The 18,284-nt window shown below is 39.5% G+C and overlaps 1 protein-coding gene across 37 annotated transcripts in view; it reads left to right on the top strand.

Moving 5' to 3' along the window:
- The window catches only part of THRB (thyroid hormone receptor beta), a 414,019-nt gene that overhangs the window by 162,084 nt on the left and 233,651 nt on the right, over positions 1-18,284 (top strand). For all 37 annotated transcript variants that reach the window (XM_064277386.1, XM_064277393.1, XM_064277373.1 and 34 more), the window contains one exon: positions 9,671-9,742. The gene's annotated coding sequence lies outside the window, so the exon portion shown is untranslated. The remainder of the gene's footprint in view (positions 1-9,670; positions 9,743-18,284) is intronic.

Raw genomic sequence — 18,284 nt, 5'->3', positions numbered from 1 at the left:
CACACAGGGTGGTTAGCTGTAGCCTGCGTTCCGAGGTGGGCACTGAAGCACTCTGAAAGCATGACTCAGGACATGATCAAGTATGTACCTCCTTTGACCTTCCTTGTAATAGTCTTCCTTCTTGAGATTCACTACTCAGTATCAAGCACAGTGGCTGGCACATGAGTATGCTTACCATGTGTTATTTTCAATTTTTGTTTGTTTGTTTTATTTTTATTTTAGAAAGGAAAACATAGGTAAGTATAGAGAATAAAATTTAACTCATTAATAACCAGCGATCACCACTTTTAGCAATTAATTGTATATCTTTAAAGCCTTTTGCTCTTTCAGATAATACCACATGAACATCTTTGTCACTAAATCTTTGTATATAAAAAGCAAACAAAAAACAAAACAAACCCATTGCCGTCCAGTTGGTTATGACTCATAGCGACCCTATAGGGCAGAGTAGAACTGCCCCATAGGGTTTCCAAGGAGAGGCTGGTGGATGCAGACTGCCTTGGTGTTGGTTAGCAGCCGAACTCCTAACCCTACACCACCAGGGTTTCCATCTTTGTATATAGCCATGATCATTTATGTAACATAAATTCTGAGAAGTAGAAATGCTGAAAAGAACATGAAATACTTCAGGCTTTTGATGCACTCAGTAATTTTTTAGTAGTTTGCTAAGTGGCAGTGGGTTGGGCAGAAGGGTATATAGTAAGTGGATGAACGGAGAGACGTCAAAGCAGTCATGTGTAAGGCAACTCTAGTACCAGAGTCCCGGCTAAAAACCTCCAAAGACCTCTAGTATGATGATTCTGTAGTATTTGCTTTGTTATTGTTGTTTACTTTTACAAAGAGAAAATAGTACAATGCTTTGTTTTGTTTTTAATGAATAACTTTGTTTTGGTAGATTACCACTAAATTTGGAGTCTTTCTTTAAGCCACCTTTAATTATGTTGCTCCAATTCCAATTGTGTTCACTCAGTCAAAAAAATCATGACAAATTTGCTCTGGTGTGTAATCTTGGCTGACAATTTCAGACCCTGGATTCTGCTATTGCTTTTTTATGGGTAGTGGCTTCCCTGCCATGATTGTTTGGAGATTCTCCGGCAGTGGCTGTCTAAAGTGGTGAATGCCATCCTTGTTTGAAGAGATAGGAGGGAGAATAATCTAATCCAACCAAAGAGAGACGATGGTAAACTGATCTTGTGTTTCCATTGCTTCTGGAAAAAGAATAGAAAATGACAGCAAAATTGAATAGCTTGATACTTGCACGGTATAAATTACCTAGCGGAAGAGATGTGTTGAGATGGGGAGTGAGAATTTGATCTCTGCCTTTCAGTTTTCAGTCATTGTCAACCACAAAGTACAAAAGTTGGCTCAGCAAATGTTGGCTTCATCCAGGATGCTAGAGAGTGAGCCAAGAGATTTTTTTTTTTCCCTCTGCTAAATTGCACAGGACTGGTCTTTGGTTAACATGCTTACATTGTGGATAAAGTCAGAGTACTTTGGTCATTGGCTATACTGTTTTAAAACTACCAGTTGGATCACGAAATCAATTTAGCAAGTCATGACTAACTTTTTAAACTGAAATCATATATAAAATAATTTTGAATTATTGAATTACTCAAACAATCATTCATTGAAATAATGAGCTGTACAGAAAAAAACAGAATAGAGTAGAAAACACCCAAGTGTATCACATGAGTAAGGATATTATTTATGGAATTTTTGTTTAGTAAGGTATACACGTTGTTGTTGTTAGGTGTTGTTGAGTCAGTTCTGACTCATAGCGACCCTACTTACAGCAGAATGAAACATTGCCCAGTCCTGCGCCATCTTCACAATCATTGCTATGTTTGAGCCCATTGTTGCAGCCGCTGTGTCAAGCCATCTAATTGAGGGTCTTTCTCTTTTTTGCTGACCCTCCGCTTTACTAAGCATGATGTCCTTCTCCAGGTACTGGTCCGTCCTAATAACATGTCCAAGGTATGTGAGATGAAGTCTCACCATTCTCACTTCTAAGGAGCGTTCTGGTTGTACTTTGTCCGAGACAGATTTGTTCACTCTTCTGGCAGTCTATGGTATATTCAATATTCTTCCCTAATACCATAATTCAAATGCATCAATTCTTCTTTGGTCTTCCTTATTCATTGGTCAGCTTTTGCATGAATGTGAGGTGATCGAAAATACCATGAGTTGGGTCAGGCACTTCTTAGTCCTCAAAGTGATACATACACAAAGATATACATGCACACACCTGTGTATGTGTATGTGGGTGTTGCACATTAAAATGTACTTTTTATTGTGGGTCGTGGCCAAATAAGTACTGCTGGGCATTATCTACATTAGGGTTTTTTTTTTTTTTCCATTTTCATGGAAATATTTTTATTTATAGACAGTTTTCCAAAATATTATTTGTTTGGAATTAAACAAGTCAAGTTCCAGGGTTTGAGGTTGAGGTAAGGAAGGTCTTCATGTTGATATGGACAGTTAATTGTGTTCTTGCTGATCAAAACTCCCAAGTAGAAGGAAATATGACTTATTCAAATCTCATTTTATTATGCTTCTATATAGAAAACTACTGATAATGACACCTGTTTTCAAATGTCAGATGGAAAATTTCTCAATTTTGGAAAGCCACCGTACAAGAAGCCAAATCCTGTTGCTTTTGAGTCGATTTAGACTCATAGTGAACTTCTAGGACAGAGTAGAATTGCTCCATAAGGTTTCCAAGGCTGTAAATCTTTTACAAGTGCAGTCTGTCACATCTTTCTCCTGTGAAGCAGTAGGTGGGTTTGAACTGCTGACTTTCCTGTTAACAGCTGAGCATTTTAAGCACTGCGCCAGCAGGGCTCCTCGAAGGCTACCATAGGGATATTCAAATGCCAAATCAGGTCACCATGCTCTGAAAGGAGGATGGCTCATGGTAACACCGTGTGCCTACTTGCCTGTAATCACAATTAAGAGGAATTTACCAGACAGTGGCACCATTAATAGTTGATTGTGACGATGTACTGACTTAAAAACTTTACTATGATAATTTGATAACAGAATAAGCTTTCATTTCTGCAAAGTTGTTCCCCCTAATTCGGCTCAATTCAAACCTGTGTTAATTGCCTTGAATTAACATTCAATGGATTCACGAGTTTGGGTAACATCATCTAGCCAGCGAACTAACTGTGTGTAAGTTTCTCACATCTGGGATGCATATATATACCCATATATGCGTGCATATAAATACTCATATGCATATCATATTAATATGTATTAATGTGATATGTGTATCTGTGTTAACATGTATGTTAATGTATTAATTATGGTAATATATTCTGCCACAGAGGCCCATTCATTGGCACTCATCCTTACAAAATTGAAGAACAGTCAATAGATAAGTAGTTCTGGGTAAAGTCTTCCAGAAGAGATGGTGTTTAAGTTTCATGTTGAATTGCTCAGCACAATTTCTGGTCTACATTTGGACTCAGCAGTGAAAACAGTTGCATTTGATTAGTGATGTCTGTAACAAACATGAGAAGGGAAAAACGGCACATATTTATCTTGGAACTTTTCAGTTTAGTAAATCTTTATAGTATCTTGGAAACATCAGTGGCTTCCTCTATTTTATAGGGGAAGGGAAGGAGTAGCAGATGGTTGTTGCCCAGAGTTAAGCCTGTCAGTATCTCAGGACTTTGTTTATTTCTGTTCACATTCATCTGGATTATTGTTTAGATTGTGCTTCATAAGTGTTTCCATCTATTTACACATTTCTATTCCCGCTGCCACTGTTACGTTTTTGATCCTCATTGAAGGAACCATTATAGTGCTTTCTAATTGGCTTCCCTGCTTCTAGTGCTTAAAATTTTGGGTGCGGTCTAGAGGTCATGGACTCCACTGAAAATCTCTCAGAGCACCATCTCTCAGAATACTGAATGCTTACACAAATTTCTGCAGAGTGTTTTGGAGGGATTGTGAATTCCTTCAGGCCTGCACTTAGTTAATAATCTCTGATATAGTTCCCCCTGTTCCAATCTAACCCTCAAATTTTTATCAAAGTATTTTATCCCTGATAGAATATTACACAATTCACAATTCGGATCGTATTACTCTCTGCTCAGAACCATTTAATTTCCCATTGTCTTCAGAACAAAATCCAATTTGCTTGGACTAGAATCCCAAATCTTGCAAGCTCTGGCTCTATTCCTGCCTCTGTAGCTTCATCATCCGCTGTCCACTATTGCTCCCTCCTCACAAATACACAACTCCCTAAACCCAACCAGAATACAGGCGGGTCCCCAGATGATGAACGAGTTTCATTCCTAAATTTGTCTTTAAGTCAAATTTGTACGTAAACTGGAACCATTAGGTCCCGTTCGTGTTTAACGTCAGTTAGCCAAATGTTTGTCTTAGTATATAGTATATAGAGTACCTTTCTAGGCATAAAAAACATTAAAGAAACACTTCCAGACACACTAAAATATCTTTAACGTAATAATACAGTGATAAGAATATGCTTTGAGGCTCTTTGCAAAGTAGTGCCTGTTTGTTATTACGATCTATTGTATACACCTGGAATTTTTAATACACTAAGCTTTACGGGTTCGTAACTAGGGGTTGTATGTAAGTAGGACGTTTGTAACCTTGGAACTGCCTGTACTTGCTATCCCGAGATGGATTGACACGGTGGCTGCAACAATGGGCTCAAGCATAGCAACAATTGGGAGGATGGCGCAGGACCGGGCGGTATTTTGTTCTGTTGTGCTTGGGGTCGCTATGAGTTTGAACCAACTCGATGGCACCTGACAACAAAAATATTTCCTACACTTGCAGGCCTCTCTGCCTTTGTTCCCACAGGCGCTGCTGCCTGAACATCCTCTGTCTCGTTCCCACCTATTTGGGCCCTCTCCAACCTTCAAACCCAGTATCTGTTCTAATTCTCAGTTATTTTTATGCACGTAGCTCTTACCGCTGAGTAACACATTACCTGGGGCTTTACACATCATCTTGGTGAGTTTGCCTGTTTGCCTTCAGATCCATTCCTTGCCTTTTCCCTGACCTGCCCTGTTCCACTGAGGGCTGCACCCTGAGGGTTGTGCTGCCCAGGTTCCTGGGTTAATTGGCCCCTATCTGGGTTCAGTTGTTGGAAGGTCTTGGAAGGAGATTGGAAAACAGAAGGAAAGAAGCCAGGGTGTTTCTTCCCCACTTTCTCTGCTCAAACAATATCTCAAAGAGCAGCCAGGTTTCCTCTATGGCTTTTGTCCTTCCCGGAGGGCCCACCCAGCTTTCAGCTTCTGCCGGGCAACCTTGTCCTCAAGGCTCCTTTTCTTGTCCCCATAGCTTTGTGGTTTCCTGTCACTGTGGAACTCCTGGATGCTTCGTCTTTCCCTGTTTGGCTCCACATCTTTTTCTTCACCTGTGTAAACAGTCCCCTGCATTAAAGCCCCTCTGTTTAAATACTTAGACTGGTTTATATTTTCCTGGTTGTACCTTGACTGATACAGCTGACATTTGATAGATAGTTGCTGAGTTTTCTTAACTAATTTTAAAATCATTTTCTATATGGGTATCCCTTTTTTGAGTGAAGCAGGGGTAGGACCTATTTCAGTTATCTAAAGCACAATAATGCTACTTGGGGTTACCTGGGGTAGTAACAAACTACCCCAAAGCTCAGTGGTTTAAAACAATTAGCATTTATTAGCATCTGAAGGTGATCTGAATGGTCCTTCCAGTCTCATCTGGGCTCATTCCTGCACCTGTGGTCAGCTGTACATCCATTAGGTGACCACTCATCTTGATTGGGCACTGTCATTTGTATGGGGCTTGGCTGGTCTAGGCTGGTCTAGGTTGCCCTTGGTCAAGATAACTGAAGTGAGCCAGCTCCGTTCCATGTTTCTCACCCCAACAGGCTAATCCAGGCATCGTCTTATGGTGGTTACAGTGGAACAAAAGAAAAAGCATAAACATAAGAAGTTTTTCCAACCTTTGCATGCAGCATATCTGCTAACACTCCATTGGCAAAAGCAAGTCCTATGGCCAAAACCAGAATCAAAGGACAAGAACATAGATTCAACCCCTTTAGTGAAAGGAACTACAGTCACATAACAGAAGGGTGGCTACAGAGGGATGAACAACTGAGGCCATTAATGCGATGAAATCAGTCCATTTCAGGCTCCATTAGGATTCCATGAGAGAACCAGTCCAAGCCCATTGCCCTTGACCTGGTTCTGACTCTCAGAGACCCTGTAGGACAGAGTAGAACTGTCCCATAGGGTTTCCAAGGCCATTAATGTTTACAGAAGCAGGTTGGCGCATCTTTCTCCCGTGAAGCAGCTGGTGGGTTTGAACCGCTGACCTTTTGGTTAGCAGCTGAGCACTTAACCACTGTGCCACCAGAGCTCTGATGAGAGACAGAGACTAAAAAAATATGGATAGATAACATTTTTTTTTTTGCCATTAATATTAACTCTTTTAAAATTAAATCCTCGCAATAAAATACACATTATGAACTTGTTTGTACTGGACAGTTTCATTTGTACATAGTTACTGTCAAAAAAAAAAAAGACCAAGAGCCATTTATAAATAACATAATAGTAAACCAAGTTAAAGGGACTTTATTTATTCTTTAACCTTCAATTTGCATTAATTGGAAGCAGTTGGGGGAAATTGTGCCAACCTCACCTCAGGTCAGATGGCTTAACAAAATGAACTGTTTCATGCGTAGAAATAAATGTATTCCAAATAGAAATATAAATCAGTTAAAAAACAGATTCTTTTGAAACTACAAAATAACCACACTGTTAATATATTTGTGCCCCAATTAAGAAATGTGCAAAGGAGACATATTCTGGGCTAAAGTTGTCCCAGGCAGTGATTCTCACTTTTCCTTTGAATCTTGTGCAAACAAAATTGGACAGTCTGCTTTGAGCTATGAGCAAAGTCCCAGCTCCCTATTTTTTCGAAAGAGAAGAAGAATTCAAAATGGGTTATGTTTAAGTTGGAAGAGTCCAGGGCTGGAACTTGCTGCTTTAAATTTCTTTCATCACTGGGAAATTACCGTGAATTTGTCTACTTGGAGAACTCAGGTTTGGTTTGTTCTGGGTTAGAGGCACACCATGAAAGAAATGCTGTGTGTCTGCATTATATCAAAATTTGGAGCCTCAGTGATGTTGTTTTTCAATTTTCTTCTGTGCAGTTTTATCATTAAAACCTGAGCCTATTCTCAGTAATTTAGAAAAAGGCTTTCTAGGTGAGATTCCTAGCTAGCTCTTCTCTGTTCAACTTTGGTCGAAGTATGGAACCTTTCCTTTCTTTGCCTCTCCATTCCTCATCTGGAAAATGGAGTTATTAATAATACTTCCCTCAGGTGACCATTGTGAGGACTGAACTAAGTGAAATAATTTGTATAACCCAGCCCATAAAGTATGTTTAATAAACGTTATGTGTAAAACTGCTTAGAATTAATAATAATTTGTTGAGAATTTTTAGGTTGTTATCACTGAGTCAAGTTCATATACAGTCTTCAAAGTTTAAATCAGAATTATATCCCTATAGAAGGTACTGTTTTTGGATACGAGTATCAGGAGTAGTGGTATATTTTTAATAATAATCACCATAAAGCCGTAACAACAGTAACAGAGCAAGCTTCCTTCTCATCTTGTCAATTTAGTCCTTGAGAGTACTTTTAGAATATGCTCCTTAAATGCCTTGGTCTGATTGTCTAGTGAACAGTGATACGACGTTGTCACTTCTGGTTTAAGTGTTTACGGCAAAAAGCAGTGGAGGATTTTGAAGACAATAGAAAATAGATAAATAAAACTCCAGACACTTGCTTAACATTGTTTTAAAAGGGAGGACAATTAATAAGCTGATCCATTTTTAACAAACGTTCTGCCTTTCAACATCTCGAGTATTCATTCTACATGGAGTCACTCGTGTGGAAGGGCCACTGTAAAAACAAGGCCATGGCAGCTCTCTTGAGAAGCTTAGAGTTGAATAGCAAAGAAAATTCACACATTCACACATATGTATGCACACCCACGCAAAACCAATAACCACTTTAATGAGATAACAAGTGCTTTTATGGTGCCATAAATGTTGGGTGTTGAGTGAAAAGACAATGACTGAGTATATTTATTCAATGTGGCATTTAAAGGGGAGGAGCTCTAATAGATCAATGCAGAGACATAATGTTAAGTCAAAACCGTAGAATGTTTTATACATATCCCAAAAATGTATTTATACATATACGTAAGTTCGTATCTCCTAGGTAAATTAAAAACATATAAGCACCTTTTATTGTCCTGGATACATACGTATACTGGCATTTCTAGAGGGGTACAGAGAGTGCCAACTGCATGGGGTGACACCGTCAGAGAGGGTGGCACCAAAATGACTGTCTATAAAACTTTTGTGCAGCGTTTCAGCAGAAATTTATTATTTTTTATAAAAATATACCTGTAGTTAGTTATAACAACAAGTTTTTTGTAAGCCCAGCTTACATGTATTGATATGCCTACAAGGCTAAAACTCAATGCTAATTTACTTTTTGAACCTTCTAATGGGCTCAGGTCAGAGCTGTCAATATTACCCAATTACAAGGACGCTTTGAATCACATGGTTTCGTCTGCACGTGCTGCAAGCATGCACTGTTGTTGTCCTTGCTGCCAGCGTCTTCAAAGTCACGGATTTTGTCAAATTTTCTGGTGTTTTAGCTACAATATTGTGGTGATTAGCACGGGGGGTGGCACCAATCCTAGTGACGCACTGCACATATATATATATGTGAACGGGAAAGATAGAAACCAAATTCACGGTCTGGCTTGGGCTGAGGTTGCCAAAGGGATGATACTTACGTTCTATTTTTTGTTTTTAACTAAAACAAAATAGAGCAGATATGAGCAGATATAACAAAATGTGAACAACGGTCTATTTAAAAATGGTCTGGTGGTGGGAACCTAGGCATTTGTTCTACTAACCTCTGCTTCTGTGAGCTCTAAGATGCCCACAACAAAAATTGTGGGACCACAATTAGCAGAAAATCGGTTTCTTGCTTGCTGTGCAGACAGGCACTTAGAGACTTGGTCGGCTGCATGAGCAGATGCCATGGTCTGTCTGGCCGCCTTTCTTATTATACCTGCAGGAAGTGATCCCAGTATAATTGCACTTAAAATAATATGGACAACTCCATAGCTTCATGCTCCAATGCGTGCCCTGATGCTTCATTGGAGGTCCTAGGGTACTGCCCCCGCCATGGCACTGTTGCAGATTTTATTTGTTAAGACTTATCCAAGGGACCATCTGCTAAAAGACAGTTGGATGCTCTTTAGTATGAATATCTAGACAGCTTAAGACTCAACGTTTGCCCTCTAGTCATCTTTCCAGTCTGGGAATCTGAAACTCCTAGCTCTTGTCCTTGACACTCCATAGAAAAGTCGGTCTTTGAGATCCAAGCAAGTGTTTCCGTGTCTATAATGCGCCATTACAACCCTTGTATTAAAGTCTCTTTCTCTAAAGCCCTCTCCTGCATAGAAGGAGATTTCATCTAAGTCTATCTGCATTTATTCAAAATCAGAGACCGCTCTGATTCTATTTAAACATAGAAAGAAGTTGCAGATTAATCAAGTGCTGAGGAACTTAAATAAATAAAACAAAAAAACATATTTATCTTCATATATTTCCTCTTTTTCAGATCTGCAGTTCCCCTCCCGTTGGCCGTTCCACGTGGGTGCCAAGTTCCTCACATGATTTAATGGATAAGAAGGTCAGATGTCAGTTATGACTTTACTATTTGCAGACTCGTGATCTCTGCCACTAATTGTCTTTTTTTAGGGTTTTGGGAATTATCTCCTAATGTGTGGTGTTGATGCTGTTCTTGAACATGGTTTTGAACTCTGCAGGTATTCAGGAGAAATACAGAACGTTAAATGGGCTACAACGTGATGGAGAAAAGGGATACTACAAATTCACCTGGAAGGAAAAGAGTAATAATACAACAGTGAGAGAAAGGAGCCTGTTTTTCACTTGTTATGTGGGGAAATTGTGCTGAGTGAAGACAGAGAGTACCTCTCAATGTATCTTTTCTCTGAATACCACACTGTAACAGTCACAAAAATTAGGTAATTCAATGGTTAGAGCAGATCAGATGGGGCATAAGCATCTGCCACAGAGAAGGACCACTTTCTCTACCGACAGACCCTCTGAGTGCTCCCTTTAGTCCTGAGGTGTTTTGTGATAGAGTGGCCTGTCTGAAGTCCTAGGTTATAATTTGGAACCCGGTTTGTTTACGTTATTATAACAACACATTTTCAGTTTGTCTCTGTAGTTAAGGCCACGTCAGCACTTTCCTTGCTGTGTTTATTATTTTTAGCAGTTTAAAAGTTAACCATGAAAAAAAAATGTATTTCTAGCTGTAAGATGGCATTCAGGCTTGGCCAGGGTCTGGTGGACTCTATCTATAGACTTATTCGCTGGCTGCGGGAGTCGGGTCTTTTCAATGGTGTCTTTGTGCCTTCCCTTCCCCGTGGCCCCTGGCTTATTGTCCAGGCACCTCAGTTTGGGTGGTGCTATCTGATTGTAACCAATACTAATATTACAGTACTCAATGCCTGGGCCCTCACCTGGGCCCCCAGCCTGGCTGCCTCTGTCTCCCAGCCTTCCCTTGGGGAGACCAGTCACATCTCTTGTATTGGAAAACACTAATTGTAATTTATGGAACATTCAAGGGAAAGAAAGCACTATGAATCATCTAGACCTGTGGCTCCCTAACTTTTTTTCCACAGAATCCCCTCTTCTCCCAAATAAAATCTTATGGTGAACCCCAATTTGTAAGAGACATAATAAGTAGAGCCCTTCTGTTTTTCTTTTTTTTTTCTGTTTGAAGGTGAGAAGGGTAGCCACAAACCTCACTCCTCAGCCTTTTCTTCACCCCATCCCCTATCAAGGTGACTTCTGAGCCCCATGCCCGGGACAACTAGGGCTCCTCAGAATACTTACACACTATTCTTGCCGTGCATTCTCCTCAATTCATAGAAAAGGAAACTCAGAGAAGATATTTATGGATTTCCAAATAATGAGGCATAAAACACAGAAGAGCACACACAGTGAACCCATTTATTTCTGGAAAAGGTGAATTCTAGTTTATGGTGATTAAAAACTAGAACAGTGTTTACCTGGGGGAGGAGAAGAGACTGACTGGGAAGGGGCATGAGTAAATTTTCTAGAATGTTCCATGTCTTAAAGTATAGGTTACGTGAGTGTATGCATTTGTCAAAACTCATCTATGCATTCTACTATATGTAAATTATATCTCAGTTAAAAAAGGAAAACCAAGAGGGGAAATAAAACAATAAATCAGGCATTTAGTAAATGAAAATCCTATGGACAAATTCGTGAGTCTGGTCAACTTTCTTGAAGCTGGGTGGACTCTTTATTGAGCCTGGCCTAAGGTCATTATGCAAAATTTTCAGAAAATAGGAGATCTCACTGCTCTTCTTTGTTCAATAATCACCAAAATCAGAAAATGTCTGAAAAGCAAATATCAGTTAGGGTTTTCCAGCCTGTAATGTGGCTCAGGTGTGATATATGGAAGTACTGGGAATGGAGATCCCAGGTACAAAGCTTGATTCCATTGGATCATGGGAGCCAAGAGTTATTGCCCTTCTGCTATGCAGCAGATGTAGTGCGAGGAGCCACAGAGACAAGCTGTTGTCCAGGTAGGGTGCTCAGAGCTTTGGAGGTTCTGAGAAGCCCCTTAAAAGCCTCTGCTGGGAGGGATGCTGGGAGGTGGGCAGGATCTGGGTCGCCTACCCAAGATGCAGCTTGGCTCTTGTCTCTTTAGATATTAGGCTTCTAGATCAGATTTCATGGATATAAAGAGCTCCATAGATGAAAAAGGTGTGGTAAATATTACGTGTCTATATATACATTTGGGTGTATGTTATTTATTTAATCAGACATATGACTTGAAATACTACTCTTTAAGCACACTGGGCTTATAGCTCCTGAGTGTTTGCAGACACAGATCCAGGTTGGCATTGCATGTACGGTCTGCAGAGTCACCCTGATCTGGACTCAGCCTAATAGTTGTATGTAGTCTTGGTTTCAACTCCTACCCCACCGAAGAAAGGTCTCTTCTGAGCCCCTTTCCAAGGTTTTGACCCAGCCAGGACCACCGTGAGAAAGATGGAAGATCAAAACAAGCTTGGGACATTCTGGAAGTGATGAGCTTATAACTGGCCATTGTAGGCTGTCCATTCAATGCTGTATTGATCCTTGCCTAGAGAAACCTACTAGAAGACACTGTTCTTTAATTTGGGATTTGATATTGTTCTATAATCTCTATTTCACACATGTAGACCTCATTTTTGTCATGCATTATTTTGATATGTACTATTAATAATGCGGGATCCCTGGTGGCACAGTAGTTAAGAGCTTGGCTGCTAACCAAAAGGTCAGCAGTTTGAATCCACCAGCCACTCCTTGGAAACTCTATGAGGATAGTTCTACTCTGTCCTGTAGGGTTGAGATGTGTTGGAATTGACTCCACGGCAGTGGGTTTGGTTTGGTTTTGGTATTAATAATGCGAAGTCTCTGGGAGGTGCAAATGATTAACATCCTCAGCTACTAGCCAAAAGTTTGGCAGTTCAAATCTATCCTGAGGCATCTCAGAAGAAAAGCCTGGAGATCTACTTCTGAAAAAATCAGCCATTGGAAACCCTGTGGAGCACAGTTCTACCCTAACACACATGGGGTTGCCATGAATTGGAATCAACTCAACAAAAACTGATGTTAGTTACGTTGGGGAAATTCTTCATAATATTTTAATCTTTTGCTCATACTCATATGAATGGTTTTTCAATGACCTATAAAATGCAAGATTCCTTTTCATATACCTTAACTCACTGGAATTTTGGTGACTGAGGTTAGAAGAGAGCCCTCAAGCGACACCTGGAAAATAGGCTAATCATGGATTCAGTCATTTTGCTATTGGCATGTGGCAGGTACTAGCAAATGATTGGCCTTGTAACTAAATTCTTGTAATAAGGCACCTTGACTCTCTAAAAAAGCACTATCCTTTCCCAGAAATACTTTGATCCAACCCTATTTAAATTTTTCCATGTGTGTGTTTTAGAAGTCAGGCAGGAAAATGGAAGATAATTATTTCAGTTGAAATGCAGCTAAAAAGATAGGTTAAGGCTGCCAACTCTGCTTTTTTCAGAGCCAGGTAGGAAGACTGGAGCTGGGAAGAGCAAGAGAAATGTTTTTAAAAAGAAAATGGTGTTAGTAAATGGCAAGTGAGGGTCACATGTATTCAGAGCAGGAAGGATTTGAAGATGTTCAAGTGTTCCAGCTTTGAGGCTGTATTGCTTTTCTTCAGAAATGACAAACTGTCTATCAGTTGACTGATTCCCAACCAAGGGTGAAGTCACACATTAACAAAAACTTAGTTCATTAATGAAGCCATGGTAAAACTGAATCATCTGTAAAAAGAACTTTTGAAATAACCAGGATGTTCTTAACCCACACATAGTGTGCTTTGCCTGCATAAGCACACGTATTTACTAATCAAATCTAATTTAATTTAGCAAAAGATTTTTTTATCCAACCAGCTTAGCTTAATGAGCACAAGAGGAGAAATAGAATTACACAATCTAAGAGTTTGAGCAGAATTTGCTTCTTTGCAATTCTCTGCTCATTTCAAAGGAACTGTTCATTCAAATCATTAAGATTCAACTTATCCAAATGGAAAACACCAGGATAGAAACAATGTGTCGTGTCCGTTTCAGTGACTGTGGTCAAGCGATTCTCATGGAGCCAACGCTATTGAAGTTTGTATATTTATGACTCATTGTTTAGTTTATTTATGTACTTAATTATTTCAAGTGGTCTTAGGAAAATACAACTTGTATATAGTCAGATTTTAATTACTCATGAGAATAGAGATCACTAATTGAAGTCTAACCCATTGACTTTTTTTAACTAATAACTTGAACATTTCAACTACCAAACTACTTGTAAGGGCTATTGAGTGGAAAAATATCCTAATTTGAGTCTTATCCCCTTTTCTTTCCTCAGCTATTTTCCTTATGGGTGTCACTGAGCAAAAAAAAAAAAAAAAGGAGCAAGGAAAATAACAAACACCTTAATGTGTGTATTATTATTCTCTGCTTCCAGACAATGAAATGAGGCTAGGATGATAAGACCACATGCCTACAATTTTCACTGTCACAGTGGCAGGACAGGCTCTAAGTCAGATCTTTCTATCTGCAAACTTTTGTTGTTAAGAAGAGATGCAATGGATCGAAACTAATCAGCATACTACTTTGGTTGGATTTGAGAAATTGCTAAATTTGTGAAAATAGTGAAGCTAGATTGAGCCTTGAAGTGTCGTAGCTCTTGGGAGAGTCTCCTTGGGAAATGTTTCAGAGCACCTAGAACATCCAAAAATATCTTTACCTTCGTCACATCCCTGTTGTTGACTCTCTGTAATAGGTCTGCACCTGTATTAAACATGTTGTGAACATCTTTGCAACTGCATATTGAAAGGAAAGCCCAAGGTCAAAGAAAAAACAATAGAATTTTAGCAAAACAAAAGATATCTTTGAAGGACCATCTCTGCTGCAGCTCTGTTTATGTCTGTTGGTGTCCTTCTTCAAGACAAGGTTTCAGCTTACTGTTGGCAACCCCGTGTCCACCTGATTTGACTTGAGACCATACACTATTCTTTACTGTAGTTCCATTCCTTTCAATTGTGTGAGATGATCACGTTTTCACGGGGCTTTATTCCAGCTGTTAATAGTTTTTGACATCATAGGATTGTTTCTCAATGAGTCAATTTAAAAACATTTATTAAATACCTATTTTGTGCAAGCAACAGAGCCAAAGGTAGGAGGATGGTTCCTGCCATGGTATTTGTTGGTTGGTTGGGAAAGTTAATACACAGACAAGAGATATTAACTAATTATTCAGGGCACCATAAGAGCTGTAAAGAGTCGTTTGAAAATATTTATTCAGAGCCTAGCTAGACAGCAAAAGCTAATGGATGACAACCTCAGGAATAGCATGACTTTGAATTGCGCTCTTCAGAATGAGTAAATCTGGTCTGGCAGAAAGGACAGGGAAAGGCCATTCTTGATGGGATGAGCATTTTAAGCAAGTGTGTGTGTGATACACACACATAAATATGTATTTAAAAAACAAAAACAAGCAAATATATATTTGTGTTTTTTAGGGGTATATATCCAAAACCAAACCCAACCCATTGCTGTCAAGTCAATTCCAACTCATAGCGACCCTGTAGGACAGAGTTTCCAAGGAATGCCCATAGAGTTTCCAAGGAACGCCTTGTGGATTCGAACTGCTGGCCTTTTGGTTAGCAGCCATAGCACTGAACCACTGTGCCACCAAATTTCTTTTATATATATATAAAAGAAATCTGCCAGAAAAAAAAAAAAGAACAAGCAGACCAGTCTCACATTGTTCAAGGTTTGTTTGGGGAGGAAAGCAAGATGATTAGAACTTGATTATGGACGCCTCAACATCCAGGTTAAGGAATTTGGTCTTAATTTATTCTTCAATACATTAATTAGGATTAGATTTGGCTACCCATAACAGAAAATTCTGTTAACCTAAATACACAAAGTTGAGATCATTCTATAACCATCAGGGACTCAGGGTACTTTCTGTCTTTTTGGGTTGGTGTTCTTAGCATGTGGCTTTATCATCAAAGTTACCTCCTGGACCAAGATGGCTGCTAGAGCTGTGCTGTTATTTATAAACTCTAGGCAGCAGGAAATGGGGAGGAGACGGAGAGAGGACACCCATTACAAGTTGTCCAGCAGTGTGTCTCCTCCTTAGGAGGCCTTACCGGAATTGCAGTCCAACAACTTCTACCTACAGTCTCATCAACCAATTCCTAGTTGCAAAGGAGGCTGAAAAATATAGCTGGGTAAAAAAAAAAAAAAAAAAAAAAAATTTTTTTTTTTTTAACAGCATGGAAATTGGTATTCAGTTATAAAGGGTTACTGAGGAGGCACCTAGCTACAACTGTACAGCCACAAACTCTTCAACTGTGAAGGGAAATGACCAGGGTGGTGCTTTAAGGGGACCAGTCTTGTAGTCAAGTGTGTGATGTTTTGATCAAAATGAGAGTATTAGAATGTAGATTTAAGGATTTCAGCTTGTGGTGACGAGTTTTGTATTAGTGATGTACCGTCAGGGCAGATGATAATAGGTGAATGTGATGGGATTTGTGGAGAATGAAATGATCAAGGAGAATGTATTCATTAATTAACTATGCAATTCAAAACTATGTTTAAAAAGCATACACAGACACAACTGTATATATGTATGTGTGCATACGTATTATGTAATGTTTGTATATATACATTTACATACACATATATGTATATATGCATATATATAGTGTGTGTGTGTGTGTGTGAATGGCAGCACAGAAAAGAATTGAGCTGAACTTCTAGAAAAGAGGATCTGAATAAACAAAAGGGTTGCATGGTATTTTCCTATCTAGACAATTGGCTGGGAATTTAATGATGCAGTCTTTTAGTCATAAACCAGTCAATCTATCAATCTACAAAAACAACAACATAAAATCTCTCTAGGGCTCTAGACCACCCATAGCAATGATTTTCAAATTTTAGCATCCCTAAGACTCACCTTGAAAAATAGAGGACACAAAAAACGGACTAAATTATAACTTTTAAAGATAACTAAGAAGTTATCATGGAGCCAAGCTAGAGGAGTAGGAAAGTCAGAATGGGGGAGGAACCAACTGTTACGGTGTTGGTTTTTTCTTTTTCTTTTCCCCCTTCTTTCTTTTTCTCCTTCCTTCATCCCTTCCTTCCTCCCTCCCTCCCTCCTTCCCCCCTTTCCTTCCTTCCATTCTTCTTTCTTTCTTTTTTTAATTTTGGGAGGATTACCTTTGTGAGTTTGGTAAGCATGTTTTCATAAACTTTTCATTACGGCCCCCAAATGAGAAAGAATTTAACCCATAAATCATCATCATGCCCCTTTGTTAAGTCTAAGGGCTGCAAGTAATGTCTTGCCACTTTGCAAATGACAAAAACCAAGACACATCTATAGTGTTGACAGAATGGAGCCAGAGCCCCTCCAGCATGGCTGTTTTACTAACCTTGTGTCCACGGTACGTGGTACAGCCACACATGCACATGTCCCTTGTGTGTGTAACCCACCTTGTATCCGTGGTACATGGTACACGTGCACACGTCCCTTGTGTGTGTAATCCACCTTGTATCCATGGTACATGGTACACGTGCACACGTCCCTTTGTGTGTGTAATCCACCAAGTGGGGCAAGAATGACCAAGCTTGTCAGTACTCCCTTCTTCTTACTGTATGTTTAACACTCTTGGTTCCAAAGCAAAATTTCATGTTTTTCGTTTTAGGTATTAAAATCAGATACAGTTGAGGAAGCATAACATGATTTTTTCTGATTTCAACCCTCCTCTGATTACATTTTTAAAAGCTAGTGTGAGTCCCACTTTTTCCCACCAAATGTTGGTGAGGAGGCAGGTTTGGTTGGTGATCTGAGTCCAAAAGGTCACAGCGTCGAAAGCCCTATGGAGCAGTTCTAGTCTGCACACATGGAATCACCATGAGTTGGACACCAACCAACGACAACATTTGCTACTGAAGAGTGTGGTTTGTGGCCAGCAGCATTGGCATTGACCGGGAGGCTGTTGGAAATGCAGAATCTCAGGCTCCACCTAGAGCTAGTAAATCGGAATCTGTACTTTAACAAGATCCACGGGATTCTTATGCACAGTAAAATCAAGAGAAGCGCTAAGTCAATACTCAGGGCTCTTAAAGCCACACATTAGCTGTCTGCATTGAAGGATTGTTGTTATTGCTGCCCAAAGAACATTCTAAAATAGAACGGCCATTAACAGCTCCTGTCTTGGCTTGGGGAGCAGTTGCCATTTTAAAGAACTGAAATACTGCTCCCAGCAAGTGAAGAGAAAACAGAATCTAAAAATTATGCTTAGGAGTGGTGGTTGCCTGGGGCCTGAGTTTGTCAGAACACACCATCCCATTGAGGAAAATGTGGTGATAACTTTTTCTGTGAACTAGTTAAATCTTATCTGAATGGCATCATTTTATGGCAACGCCAGAGACCAGTAGGCCTTAACTTTTAAACATTTTTTGGGGGCTAGGGAGTTTTTTTTTTTTTTTTTTTTTAGGGAGTGGAGTGAACAGAGACCTTTGGAAGTAAATACAATATCCATGAGAAAAATGAACTTATGACTAAATTCACTCACAAACTGG

Source organism: Loxodonta africana, chromosome 27, assembly GCF_030014295.1.
Source record: "Loxodonta africana isolate mLoxAfr1 chromosome 27, mLoxAfr1.hap2, whole genome shotgun sequence".
In the NCBI taxonomy this organism is placed as follows: domain Eukaryota; kingdom Metazoa; phylum Chordata; class Mammalia; order Proboscidea; family Elephantidae; genus Loxodonta; species Loxodonta africana.
The sequence above is the reverse complement of the archived record's forward strand: the minus strand, read 5'-3'. Positions and strand labels throughout refer to the sequence as shown.